General features: G+C 34.2%; 1 pseudogene; it reads left to right on the top strand.

Moving 5' to 3' along the window:
- Positions 1 to 2,069: 2,069 nt before the first annotated feature.
- Positions 2,070 to 10,964, top strand: LOC114423158 (annotated as a pseudogene).
- The last annotated feature ends 4,830 nt before the right edge of the window (positions 10,965 to 15,794 follow it).

The raw sequence follows: 15,794 nt of genomic DNA, 5'->3' as shown, positions 1-15,794 counted from the left end.
ACTTGCAGAGCAAGGGAAAGAACAGGCTCAAAAGCAGTTCCTTACATTACGAAAACAACCAAAATCTGGACCTTTCGATACTGTAAAGGGATTAACAACCAACACTATTGTTGTTCTTGATCAATCTGTCAATCCAACATTGGCAAAGATATTAGAGAAAATTCTAGTTAAACAACGAGTTCTAGTGTCTCATGCAAACACCAATGTCAAGGAGATGGTGGAGGTCTGCTTCACCAATATCAATTGAGTTGGCATAACCAATTATCTAGTTGCTGCTTTACACGATGAGAGTGCATAGTTTTCTGAATGAAATCAAGTCCCAATGTATAAAACATATTTAGATGATGGTGTTGATACGGGAAAAGGTTTATTTGAAAGCTTGTATGTTGGAGGTTTGGATAAGGCAATGCACTTGATGCAAGAGAATTTTCCAGAACTAGGGTTCAAGAGAGAAGATTGTGCTGAGATGACATGGATGACATTAGCATTTGTTACATATACAAAACCAAATATGTGAATGCACCTAACAACTAAAATCTGTAGCCAAGTTGGTGCTTGGCATGGTATCATAGCTTCTATGATCAAGTGCCTAACATTGCAGTTAAAAGGGATACTATTTATTGATATTCAACATCCAATCAGTTCCAAAATTTATCATCCATATAATAATTTATCAGAAGTATCTACAAATCTAGTAAAGAAAATATTGATGAACAAGAGCTTATGCTCACCAATGACCTGGAGCAGTCTCTGTGCTGGTGTGTTGTCTATATACCCAGTATTTTAATGAAGCTTCACAACCTACATTTAAAAGACGACAATATATTAGGTTCGAAATAATCATGTCAAAACTACAAACCACATCAGGACATGGCAAATAGATTTATATATAGATATAGTTCAACATTTTGACAACATTAAGTGATATGAGAAACAATCATGAGTTTCAACAGGTTCTTGGTTGAACCATGAGTTTGTTTACAATATTTTCCTTGTACTAAGGATTATTTTGATTAGGCAATCCAAAAATTTTGAATCTGAAAGTTGTCAAAGAAAGTGTGTTGATGGAGCATTGGAGCTCAAGATTGTGCCATTTGTAGAACAAGTTTATGAACATCTTGTGGAGAATCTAAACAACAATCTCTTATTTGGAAAAAATTCATCTGATAATAATTCCAACCTGAACATGATTTTCATTTGTGAAACCACGGAGTTAAATTCTATGATCAGGTTGAATAGGAGATGAGATGGGGTCAAACACAGATTTTGGGCCCACTACTAATGTTCACACTATGGGAAATATAATGAATTGTTAGGTGTTGTCCAAAGTCCAAACACATGAGTAGTCTACTCTGCAAAGTAGAGTGACAGACAAGTGTCAATGACAAAAACCATCTAGCAAGCTTGTTTTGTGGCATATATATTTTTTATATCCGCAGAGGCACAACCATATACCAGCAATAAGAATTTATTTCCTTGTCTGTCTTCTAGGTTTGGAAGGATTGCTTCTAAATAATCATTTCACTGATAAATTTATATACAAAAAATAATTTTAAAATACATAAATATTTGAATATCACTCACGTACTCCGTATTATGAATAAATTTAAGCAAGTCCTATTCAATACAGACTACAGAGTAAGCCTATTTTATTTAGTGAGACATCAAATTGATCTAACAATTATTAGTGCGATTAGGGAAATAATTTGAATTTTCACTTTACCTGTCCATTTTGCTTAAAAACTAAAATGATACTGAACTAGACAATGAAAAATAAACGACAAGGCCATCAATGATGAACTGAGTTTTTAACACAAAAATCTTGAAAGATTATTTAAAAAGAAAAAAAAAGTATGGGGAGGATGGTCTCCAAAGAATGACATCTGCAATAAAAAGTCCTTTTTTCTTCCATCCCTGATCAAGTCACAGTCTTTAAAAGACTCCCCCCAAAGACTTATCCCATTCATCATAACGTAACCTTCACTACCTTCTGCAGTCCTATTCTCCTCATTTGGCACACTGTTTAACTCACATTTCCTCTGCTCATTTCACTCCAAATTTTCTTAGCCATGTCAACCTCAAGAACCTCATCAGATACACCCTTCAAAGGATATGATCCTAGCCAAACTCAAATGTGTCTTTCTCTCCTCCAACGCAACACTTCTCCTTGGGGTGAGAGGAGAGGCAGAAGGAAGCAAGCAGAACCAGGGAAGTTCCTTGGTGTGAGGAGGCGCCCTTGGGGTCGATATGATGCTGAAATTAGAGACCCCACAACCAAAGAGAGGCATTAGCTTGGCACATTTGACACTGCTCAAGAAGCAGCTCTTGCTTATGACAGGGCTGCTCTGTCCATGAAAGGAAGCCAAGCTAGAACAACCTTTGTTTACTCTAATAACATCAACTTCCACACTCTCCAGCTTTCTCCTATGAATGTTCAAGTTCAACCTCTCTTGCCAGCTTCACAGTTCCTCACTAATACCACCATGACTCAGACCAACCAAAATAGCCACTTTCAGGTTATTCATAGTACTTCAAACTGTGGAAACCCCTCCCCATTGAACAATGACATATGTGTTGAAACCACATATGGGTCAGCTCAGGATGATAATTTCTTCTTTTCCAGTGATTCTAACTCGGGCTATCTCGAATACATAGTTCCTGATGATTGCTTCAGACCTACTTCATCTAGTTCCAACAGTTCAAACTCTAGAAAGAGCAACATGAGTGATCAAAAGGCTAACACAAGCTCCATGGAGAGTACTAATCACCATCATGATCAGTACTCATATGTTGACATGACTTCATTCTCTCAAGAAGGCATTGAAATGGCACCAAGGACAACTTATAACTTTTTAGATTTTTGTTATGAAAGTGAAGTGAGTCAAGGATCATGGGATGATACTACTAGAAAAAAGGCCTTGATTGTTGTTGTTGTTTGTATGTTAGATGTTTTCTAAAAATGTTTCAAATCATAAGCAGACTGGTTCTCGTTCTTAAAACATGCCCAAAAAGCATAGGCATACTAAAAAATCGAGTAGGAAATGAACAGATGTCAACCATTTCACCTGTGTTCCATTCAAGGAGGAAGTTTTGATCAAATTCCAGCAGAGAAAAATAACCGCTCTTGCTGATTGCTAATAAACTAGTAATTTACCATCAAAATGTTCTTGTTCACTCGAGTTGTTTCCGTGTGTAATAACACTCTAGTTCTGCTATAAAGGGTTGGGGGGTATGGATGGTGCCTATCACTATTACATTGACATCTTCATATATTTTATTGTTATTTGCAACAAGTTGTCACTTGATTTTAGTCTTTGAGGTAGATTGAAGTCAAGATTGGTTTGTAGAAGCAAAGATTTAGACTTTGATGTTTTGATGATGCCATATGATCATGTTGTGTTGATGCCATATGAATATGCGCTTCTGAAGTTAAGATCAAGACAAAAATCCAAGAGATTCAAGATACATCATCAAGAAGATCTCTAGTGATTTAGGGAGGGAATTCCAAATTGAAACAACAAAAGGTTTGGCCAAGAAATTTAAGCTAAAATGTCTTTTTCAAGAGATTTACTCTCTGGTAATCGATTACCAGAGGATATAATCGATTACCAGTGGCCAAAATGATTTATAACAGCTATTAGAAATTTGAATTCAAACTTTACACTGTGTAATCGATTACACATGGATGGTAATCGATTACCAGTAGTTATTGAACATTTTAATTCAAATTTTAAAGCCTGTAATCGATTACACAAGTCTTGTAATCGATTACCAGAGGAGATTTTCAGAAAATAATTTCCAAGAGTCACATCTGTCTAAAAGGTTTTTGAATGGCCATCAAAGGTCTATTTATATGTGACTTGGAACACGAATTTGCTTATAGTTTTGCAGAACAAAAAGGTCTTATCCTCTCAAAAAGCAAAATCATCTTATCGTCTTAAAAATTCCTTGGCCAATACACTTGCAATTCAATAAGGAATTATTTGAGTGCTCAATTGTTCAATCTATCTCTTTCAAGAGAGATTCCTTCTTCTCTTCATCTTATTTCTCAAAAGGGATTAAGAGACTGAGGGTCTCTTGTTGTAAAGAAATCTAAACACAAAGGAAGGGTTGTCCTTGTGTGGTTCAGAACTTGTAAAGGGCTTTTGCAAGATAGTTGAACTCTCAAGCGAGTTGCTTGGGGACTGGACGTAGGCACAAGGGTGTGGCCGAACCAGCATAAATCTAAGTTTGCAATCTTTCTTTCCTTAAACTCCTTTATTGTTTATTGCTTATTGCTTATTGCTTATTGCTTATTGCTTATTTTTTCTATTCAGTAAGATTAATTTGCATTATTATTTAGGAGTTCATTTTGAAAGGAATCTTGGGTTTTTGGGTTAAAATCAAAATAGATTTTTGATTAGGAAAAGATTGTGATATCTTAATTCAACCCCCCCCCCCCCTTCTTAAGATATCTAAGGCCACTTGTCTAACAAGTGGTATCAAAGCTTCATTCTTGTATAAAGTTTAGAAGCTTCAAGAATAATGGCCTCAGCAAACTTCTTATTCCCTGAAGGAAATTCAATAAATAGGCCTCCTATTTTTAATGGAGAGGGTTACCACTACTGGAAAACCCGAATGCAAATTTTCATTAAGGCAATAGACTTAAACATTTTGGAAGCCATAGAAGTTGGACCTTACATACCCACCATGGTGACTGGAAATGCAACAATAGAGAAACCTAGAGAAGAGTGGACTGAAGATGAAAGAAGATTAGTGTAGTACAATTTAAAGGCCAAAATCATCATTACTTCTGCCCTAGGAATGGATGAATATTTTAGGGTTTCAAATTATAGGAGTGCTAAGGATATGTGGGACACTCTACAAGTTACACATGAGGGAACAACTGATGTCAAACGATATAGGATAGATACTTTAACTCATGAGTATGAATTATTTAGGATGAAGACAAATGAAAGTATACAAGACATGCAGAAAAGATTCACACATATAGTGAATCATCTTGCATCATTAGGAAGAATTTTTCCAAACGAGGATCTCATAAATAAAGTGTTAAGATGTCTAAGTAGAGAGTGGCAACCAAAAGTAACAGCCATCACAGAATCTAGAGATTTGTCTATTATGTCTCCTGCTACACTATTTCGAAAATTACATGAACATGAGATGGAGTTGCAAAGACTAAATCAACATGAATAAAATGATAAGAAGAAGAAGGGAATTGCTCTTAAAGCATCATCTTCAATCCAAGAGGAAAGTGACATAGAAGATTCAGTTGACTTAGATGAAGATGAAGATCTTAGCCTCTTTGTCAAAAGATTCAACAAATTTATTAGAATTAGAGGAAATCAAAGAAGACAAAATTTCAAACCTAAAAGAAGGACTGAAGAGTCATTTCAAGTCCCAAAGTGCTTTGAGTGCAATCAACCCGGACATCTGAGGGTTGATTGTCCAATCTTTAAGAAAAAGATAGAGAAGTCTGAAAAGAAGACTATTGGAGATAAGAAGGCAAAGAAGGCCTATATCACATGGGATGATAACAACTTAGAATCGTCTGATGATTCTGAAAAAGAAATGATTAATCTATGTCTAATGGGCAAAAATTATGAAACGACGAAGAGGTAACATCTTCTAACAAATATATCTCTTTTGATGAGTTACAAGATGCATTTGCTGAATTACATAGCGAATCAATTAAACTAGCAAAACTTGTTTCTTCATCTAAGAAAACAATTTCAGATTTAGAGAAAGAAATTTCAAAATTAAATAAAGAAATAGATCTTCTTAAAACCGAAGTTTCAATCTCTAAATCTAGTGATAAAGTTCATGTTTCTACCATAACTAATGAAAAAGTAAATTCATGTAAATGTTGTAGCAAATATGTAGAAGAAATTAAAAATTTGAAAAACTCACTTGCAAAATTTTCTATTGGCAAGAATAACCTAGATGTCATATTAGGAAATCAAAGATGTATTCTTGATAAAGCGGGAATTGGATACAAACTAGAAAAACAACAAAAGTTTTACAAAAGTTTCTTTTCTTTTTCACAAAAATATAATTCTCCTTTTATTACATGTTTTTATTGTGGAAGAAAAGGACATGGCGCATCTACATGTTATTTTAAGAAAAATTGCAACAATATCAAAATGATATGGATCCCAAAAGGATCTTTAGTTAATACTAACACACAAGGACCCAATAAAGTTTGGGTACCTAAGTCACAAACTTGATCATGTAGGTATCTTTGAAGAAGAAATGATACATAGATAGCAGTTGTTCAAAACATATGACGGGAGATTCATCAAAGTTCACACATATCTCTCCCAAGAAAAGTGGGCACGTTACTTATGGTGACAACAACAAAGGTAAAATTCTTGAAGTTGGAATAATAGGTACGAATTCTTCAAACTCCATTGAAAATGTTCTACTTGTTGAAGGCCTTAAGCACAACTTGCTTAGTGTTAGTCAATTATGTGATAAGGGCTATCTAGTATCATTTGATTCTCAAAAATGTCTTATTGAACATAAATATGATACAAATATAAAGCATATAGGATATAGAGTTAACAATGTTTATATGATAGACTTAAGCCAAAAACTAGATAATAATAAATGTTTTCTTAGCAAAGATGATGATCCATGGCTATGGCATAAACGTATTGCTCACATAAACATGGAACACTTAAATTAATTAATTTCAAAAGATTTAGTTGTTGGTTTGCCTAAATTAAAATTTGAAAAAGATAGATTGTGTGATGCATGTCAAAAGGGAAAACAAACTAGATTTTCTTTCAAATCCAAAAACATTGTTTCTACTACTCAACCATTACAATTGTTACACATGGATTTGTTTGGTCCCTCTAGAATTATGAGTTTTGGTGGAAGCTATTATGCACTTGTCATTGTTGATGATTATTCTATATATACTTGGACACTATTTATCACTCATAAGAATGATGCATTTCAAGAATTTAAGAAACTAGCAAAAGTTATTCAAAATAAGAAAAATCTCAAAATTATATCTATTAGAAGTGATCATGGGGGTGAGTTTGAAAATAAAGAATTTGATCTATTTTGTGAAAAGCATGGCATTGAACATAACTTTTCTGCACCTAGAACCCCTCAACAAAATGGAGTTGTTGAAAGGAAAAATAGGTCTTTGGAAGAAATTGCTAGAACCTTATTAAATGATATTCCTCTTCCAAAATATTTTTGGGCTGAAGCCGTTAATACTGCATGCTATATCATGAATAGGGCTTTAATAAGACCAATTTTAAAGAAAACTCCATATGAACTATTCAATGGTAGAAAACCAAACATATCACATCTTCATGTTTTTGGTTGTAAATGTTTTGTATTAAACAATGGAAAAGAAAACTTAGGAAAGTTTGATGCTAAGTCAGCTTGGATATTCTTTGAATAGTAAGGCCTATAGAATATATAATAAGAGAACAATGACAATTGAAGAATCAATTCATGTTTCCTTTGATGAATCTAATGCTATTTCTCCAAGAAATGATATTTTAGATGATATTGCAGAATATTTAGAACAAATGCACATTCATGGACAAGATTCTAAAGGAAAAGGAGAAGGAAGCAATGAAGATCCTCTAGTAGAAGTCAAAGCAAATAATGATCTTCCAAGAGAGTGGAAAGCTTCAAGAGATCATCCCCTTGACAACATTCTTGGTGACATCTCAAAAGGGGTAACAACTAGACATTCTCTTAAAGATTTATACAATAATATGGCTTTTGTGTCTATGATTGAACCTAAAAATATAAATGAAGCCATAATAAATAATCATTGGATAGTTGCTATGCAAGAAGAACTAAATCAGTTTGAGAGAAACAATGTATAGGAACTAGTAGAGAAACCTGAAAACTACCCCATCATAGGAACAAAATGGGTATTTAGGAATAAGTTAGATGAACATGGCATAATCATTAGGAATAAGGCTAGATTAGTTGCAAAAGTATGTAATCAAGAAGAGGGTATAGATTATGAAGAAACATATGCTCCAGTTGCAAGATTAGAAGCCATTAGAATGCTTTTAGCTTATACATCCATAATGAATTTTAAACTTTATCAAATGGATTTTAAAAGTGCTTTTCTAAATGGCTTAATTCAAGAAGAAGTATATGTTGAAAAACCCCCAGGTTTTGAAATGTCAGATAAGCCAAATCATGTTTATAGATTGAAAAAGGCTTTATATGGTTTGAAACAAGCCCCTAGGGCATGGTATGAGCGTCTGAGTAAGTTCTTTTTAGAAAAGGATTTCTCTAGAGGAAAAGTAGATACTACTCTTTTCATAAAGAGAAAATCACATGATATTTTATTGGTTCAAATTTATGTTGATGATATTATTTTTGGATCTACTAATGAATTATTGTGCAAGGAATTCTCTCATGACATGCAAAGTGAATTTGAAATGTCAATGATGGGAGAACTTAATTTCTTTCTTGGACTACAAATTAAACAAACCAAGGATGTAATTTTTGTCAATCAATCCAAGTACTGCAAAGAGTTAATTCAAAGATTCAACATGGAAAATGCGAAGCACATGGCTACACCAATGAGCACTGCTTGTTATTTAGATAAAGATGAAACCGATCAGTCAATAGATGTTAAGCAATATCGAGGTATGATCAGATCCCTTCTTTATTTATCTGCTAGCAAACCAGATATAATTTTTAGTGTGTGTATGTGTGCTAGATTTCAATCAAATTCCAAACAATCACACCTTAGTGTCGTTAAAAGAATCATAAATTATTTATTAGGTACTATGAATATAGGTTTATGGTATCCTAGAAATTCCACATGCACATTAATATGATACTCTGATTCAGACTTTGCCGGTTCTAAAACAGATAGAAACAGCACAAGTGGAACTTGTCAATTCATTGGGTCTGCTCTAGTCTCTTGGCATAGTAAGAAACAAAATAGTGTTGCTTTATCCACTGCAGAAGCGGAATATATTTCTGTTGGCAGTTGTTGTGCACAGATTTTATGGATGAAGCAACAACTTTCTGATTATGGAATCCTTCTTGACCATATACCTATTAGATGTGATAATACAAGTGCAATCAATCTCTCCAAAAATCCAGTTCAACACTCTAGAACCAAGCATATAGAGATTAGGCATCATTTTCTAAGAGATCATGTTCTAAAGGGAGATTGTGTGCGAGAATTTGTTGATACAAAGAATCAACTTGTTGATATCTTTACAAAACCTCTCCTCAAAAAAACATTCTTTGCCATTAGAAGAGAATTAGGTCTCTTAGATGTTAGTGATTTGGATAAATAAGGATTGATTGATTGAAACATCTATGCTTAATGATTGATTATTTGTGTTAAGTATGTTATTTTGCTTGATTTTGCTTAACTACTAGAAATTCTTGTTATTATGTTTGATTGATGCATTATTGTGTGATTGATGCTTGATTGATTGAATTTAATACATATGAGTGTTGATGATTGATATAGTTAGATGTTTTTAGCATAGACATAGATAATTTTTAGAGGATCAAGCCTAATTAGTGTTTTGGTAATCGATTACCATTAAGTGTAATCAATTACACAAGAACAGATAGCCTGTAATCGATTACAACATCTGTAATCGATTACCAGAAGGCTAAGTTCTCCTGTAATCGATTACCAAACCTTATAATCGATTACATAACGTCATCTTCTATAAATACTCACGTAAACCAGTCACATTGTGCAACCAAACTCCTCTCGATGTGCCTCTTTTTCCCTAATCTCCAAACCTTCATATCTCCCTCAATTCTTAACCAAATCACGTCCCACAAAGCCTAATCTTCATCATTTTCATTCCTCCTTCGATTCCACTGATTGAAATTTGTTAAAACTTCATCAAATGGCAAAATCATCGAAGAAGCGAAAGGGAACGTCCTCCACCACCGCTGTTGCTGGCCATCGCCGCCACGGACCATCTGAAGCACCCACAACACCTATTCCTCCTTCCTTGTCATCACCATGATCATCTACTCTATTTTCTTCAGATGATCAACGTCTACGATACAATTCAAAATTTTCTTCTAGGATCATCTTAGACCCTAAGTACCTAGACATAGATTTCTTTAATGATGAGACATTTGACTGTTATCAAGTGTTTCAAAACTCTGGATTAGTTGATTTTATGTCCTTAAAATTGCCTTTCTATCCTGAACTAGTTAGAGTCTTTTATAGTAATTTAAAAATTCAGGATGGTATTATTCACTTTGAGGTGCATGGTATTTCTATGATCATTGATCAATCTCTGTTCTTTTCATTAACTAAATTACCCAGTCAAGGTGCACCTTTTGAGGGCACCATTGTTGATGACTGGAAGTTCGACTATTCTAATCATGATGCTCGCCGTATGGTCTGTAATGACCAGGCTGATATGACCGGTAGATTGCTGGCCGGATCATTGACCTTTGATTGTCGCATCATGCACTATATTATTGTTAGAATTTTGCTTCCTTGTTCTTCTAATCTAGCTCAAGCCTCTGAGGAGGACTTGATTTTGATGTGGGTTTTCCTTACCAGTCGTCAGATCGACTGGGCTCACTTGGTTAGGTATCGAATGCATAAGGCATTACGGGCCAATGCACCTCTTCCGTATCCTCAAATGGTCACTCTTTTTCTCCATCATTTTCAAATTCCTCTTGATGATGAACCTTTTGTTCAAGTCAAGAGATCTTTTGCTATAGGTGTTGGTGCAGTAACTTCATTTGGTTACCGTAAGGATCGTGATGGACAATGGATGAAGAAGGACACGTTACCTCCACAAGACGAGCGTACTCCTTCTCCTCCTCCTCAACGAGATGATTCCTCAGCCCTTATGAATGAAGTTCTTTCAGAATTACGGGGCCTCTGCACCTATGTTGGTGCACGATTCGATTCCTTGGATGGTCGCTTTGAAGGCATGGATACCCGCATCACCAGCTTGAAGAGGATGTGACTTATCTTCATCGGTGCTTCGACCTTCCACCACCTTCTTAGTTTTAGATTATTATTCTCTTTTATTGTCAGCCGAGTATTTGGCTATGCTATTTAAGTTATCATTTTTTGAACTTTCATTATCTTTCGGTATTTGGTACTTAGTATTTTATGATTGTATTATATTTGGTTTTGACTTATGAATGATTGTGTGAACTTTAGTTCTATTTGATTTTTATTCTTCCATCTTGTGTTGATTACCACGTACTTTGGCTTTTTGATGTTGCCAAAAGGGGAGAGAAACCAGGAGGTTTAGAAGCTTTAGAAATCAAGTGATGATGCCATATGATCATGATGTGTTGATGCCATATGAATATGCGCTTCTCAAGTTAAGATCAAGACAAAAATCCAAGAGATTCAAGATACATCATCAAGAAGATCTCTAGTGATTTAGGGAGGGAGTTCCAAATTGAAACAGCAAAAGGTTTGGCCAAGAAATTTAAGCTAAAATGTCTTTTTCAAGAGATTTACTCTCTGGTAATCGATTACCAGAGGATATAATCGATTACCAGTGGCCAAAATGATTTATAACAGCTATTAGAAATTTGAATTCAAACTTTACACTGTGTAATCGATTACACATGGATGGTAATCGATTACCAGCAGTTATTGAACATTTTAATTCAAATTTTAAAGCCTGTAATCGATTACACAAGTCTTGTAATCGATTACCAGAGGAGATTTTCAGAAAATAATTTCCAAGAGTCACATCTATCTAAAAGGGTTTTGAATGGCCATCAAAGGTCTATTTATATGTGACTTGGAACACGAATTTGCTTATAGTTTTCCAGAACAAAAAGGTCTTATCCTCTCAAAAAGCAAAATCATCTTATCCTCTTAAAAATTCCTTGGCCAATACACTTGCAATTCAATAAGGAATTATTTGAGTGCTCAATTGTTCAATCTATCTCTTTCAAGAGAGATTTCTTCTTCTCTTCATCTTATTTCTCAAAAGGGATTAAGAGACCGAGGGTCTCTTGTTGTAAAGAAATCTGAACACAAAGGAAGGGTTGTCCTTGTGTGGTTCAGAACTTGTAAAGGGCTTTTGCAAGATAGTGGAACTTGTAAATTGGGGACTGGACGTAGGCACAAGGGTGTGGCCGAACCAGTATAAATCTGAGTTTGCAATCTTTCTTTCCTTAAACTCCTTTATTGTTTATTGCTTATTGCTTATTGTTTCCATTCAGTAAGATTAATTTGCATTATTATTTAGGAGTTCATTTTGAAAGGAATCTTGGGTTTTTGGGTTAAAATCAAAATAGATTTTTGATTAGGAAAAGATTGTGATATCTTAATTCAACCCCCCCCCCCCTTCTTAAGATATCTGAGGCCACTTGTCTAACATGGTTGTGTTGCAATGCTTCAGGTTCAGGAAGCTAAGAACAAGCTTGATGTTCCTAAAAATGCAGAGGAAAAAGTGTGTGATGTAAATTATCTTTTTCCTTTAAATACAATTACAATGCTTGCTTAGTTAAAAGCAACTGTCAATATGAATGCATCATTAAACTTTTAACTTAATTCTTAATCAGGAAACCAAGGGGCATAAACTGGATATTACTGGTGAGAGAGATGTCTAAATTTTGGATGATACAAAGTCAAACAGAAGAAGTGGTACTTCTACTATGGACGATGAAGCAATAAAATTATCTGGTTCAAATAGGAGACCACATTCTGAAATAACTAAGAACTCCAAAAGAGGAAATGCGAAAGCCAATATGGAAACTGACAATTTAGAGTCTGTTCAGGAACCAAAATCAGAAATGCAGTTGAATACTATACCAAGGAAGAGGGGCCGTAAGCCTAATTCTTTAATTAATGCTGAGGAAGCCTATGATCACTCATGGATTTCTCAGGAAACAAAATCGGAGAAATTAGCCAATCCAGAAAGGCTCGCAATTGCAGCTCTCCTTATCCATCTTCTGAAAAACTGACTTCTAGAAAGGATAAGTTGCATAGAATGCCTAAAACTATTAGTGAAACTCTAGTTTGTATGCAGAAAAGTGAGAACATAGCAAAAGTTGTCCAATCCAGAAGGACTGAAAATATTAGCACTGATTTTCTAGCTAATGATACAAGCGAAGTTCATGAAGCTTTAGCTTCTAAACATAAAGCTGATGATAATACGGATGTTGCTTCTGTAAATAATAACTATCCTGATGGACGTCATGTCAAACATGGCCAGCCAAGGAAAATAAATAACACTAGGAATCATCAAGATGTTCATTCCAATTCTGTGTCAATGTTAAAGGAAGATAAATAACACTTTGAATTTTGATAACATACAAGGTTGGAGCCACAAACTCTATCTTGTGCATAACCCTCCCATGCTTAAACACATGATGTTTTATATTCCATACATCATAAGCTTGCAAATATTAAAAGTAGTAGCCATTTGAGTTAAAGTTACCGTACGAAAGATCATGAGTTAAATTTACTGGCTATTTGGGTTTTAGCTTAAATGTTTAGATAGATGTCTTGGGTCTGAATCATGGGGTATCCAAAAAAAAAATATTATGCTTATCAATAAGTTTTAATTTTTAATACATGGAAACAAAATTGTTTATTCAATGTGTTACATATGTTACCATTTGCAGGTGCTATCTCAAGTAAAACCAGATCAGAAAAAGAAGTTCATAAATGAATTACACAAAAATAAAAACATTGTAGCAGAAATTGAACTTGGAAAAGCTCCATTAACTCAAAAACCAAAATGCAGAAAAGGAAGAAATTGGCACTGACCAAATGAAGAAATTGGCACTGACCCGTTTGCAGCCCAGTAGCTGTTGTTTAGCAACAACTAATTTGTCACCTGCGTCTTCCCTACAACCAACATCAGGAAACATCAGACCAACATTAGGAACAAACATCAGCAGTAAAACAACTTCCCTCACACTTAGCTATTTTCAACGCCATTCTTAAAGTTTTCACATTTATTTATAATTTTGACGGCAATTATATGATTGATTTGTTTTCTATATTTTTATCTTTATCTTAAAACTCAAATGTTGGATGTTACTGGGTCTTTTTCCCAAACCTACAGCTAAAGAAAGTAACTATGGAATTGTTAAAAGTGTGAACTTTATATAAATTACTAAAATTAGTGTATAGAATAAGCACGAACGTTATTGACTGGGTTTGCTCAAAGCTTAACCTAATAAAAGCTTAAAAGATGGTTAACCTAACTAACTACAACCCTCACTAACCTGATTTCGGCAAAAGTGATCTTCGAGTCGCGAAGTTCGAGCTGATTCGAGTCAATATACTTCTTCACTCTCTCATCGGGTTCGAGTCACGAGCTTCGAGCCGTGAAAAAAGATGAAAACGTTGCTGGGAACTTCAAGTGGGGTTGGTGTTAAAAGAACAACGTGAAGCGGCTAGGGTTCGAGTCGGGTTGGTCAAGCTAGGTGCAAAGGAAGAACAAAGAAGAACAAGGCTAGGGTTCGAGTGGGGTTAGCAGTCAAGGTGCAAAGGAAGAAGGAAGAAAGGCTAGCTAGGAGTGAACTTTGAAATGCCGAAAAGTAACAACTAAACCCCTTCAACTATTTTTTTTATTTACGATGGTTATTTAATAAAAACTGGCGTAAATTTCATTATACAAAACATTCTAAGGTGGTTTTGAATAACCACCTTAGAATGTACGTCGTGAATTGCAATTTTCACCACGATAATTACAAAATTGCCACCAAACCACTTTCTAAGGCGGTTCCAGTTATAACTGTCGTAGAAACGGTGTCGTAAAAGGCCCTTTTTTATAGTAGTGAATAACTTTTAGGTCGAATTCAAAGAATGAAAAACTAGCAAAGTGTGGGTGGCTTGACCTACGACCCTTTGACGCGGCCAATTCCTTCTATGAAGGAGGCTATGACGTGTGGAACACCAATTTTTTTTTTCTTGTGATTGTGAGATATTTTGTGAGTTTCATAAAAGAAGGCGTATGGTAGTTAAAACAAGACAAATGGTTTCAAACTTGGACATGCTGATATTAATTAATAGGAGTATATATAGTGAGAAAATAATTTTTATATGATATATATAGGTAAATTCAAGTCATTCAGTTACTTATAACTATTATTAATAAAGATAATTGTTCTTATTTAATGTATATATTTTCTTAAATTATTTCGTCCTCTAACTAATTCTGAAAAAAAACCTTTGAATCAATCAGTTATTAAAAAAAAAAAAAAAAAACTCTGCCAATGTGTATATTTACACCTTCGAAATAAAACTAAAAAAAATAAAACAAATTGATAGTCGAGACAAGTAGTGCTTGTTTTCAACTAGTATATAAATAACAAAGATTTAAGGTAGCATGATTATTTAAAAAATTCATTTAATTACTTGTAAAAGACATATATAATTTGTATTTTCATCATTATGATGAAGCTTAATATAATTATTTTAAAAGAATGGATTTAGTGTTATGTTTAGGAATTGTGAGAGCCCACTAGACTTGATCTCCTTGGGACCTTTGGCTATATAATGGTGTGGTTTATGGAAATTTAAAAGCTGATTTCCTCTATAAATTCTCCAATCCAAATGGGAGAGAAGTTTCCATATTTATAACTTTTCTTGTTGGAGGGGTGACCCTCCGTTGAACTACCAAAGAAAAAAGGGTAAACCAATGTGATGATGACATAGGTTTGGGTGGTAGTCTCCCCTTTTGTTTTATCCATATCTTTCATATTTTTATCATGTTAGCTCATATTTAAATTAATTCTTATATTGTAATGGTATATGAAATACTTATAAACTGAAATAGTTTTTATTAATTAAATCAAATTTATCTTTATAT

Source organism: Glycine soja, chromosome 1 (genome assembly GCF_004193775.1).
Source record: "Glycine soja cultivar W05 chromosome 1, ASM419377v2, whole genome shotgun sequence".
NCBI classification, from domain to species: Eukaryota; Viridiplantae; Streptophyta; class Magnoliopsida; order Fabales; family Fabaceae; genus Glycine; species Glycine soja.
Note: the sequence above shows the minus strand (reverse complement) of the source record. Positions and strands in the feature narration are given on the sequence as shown.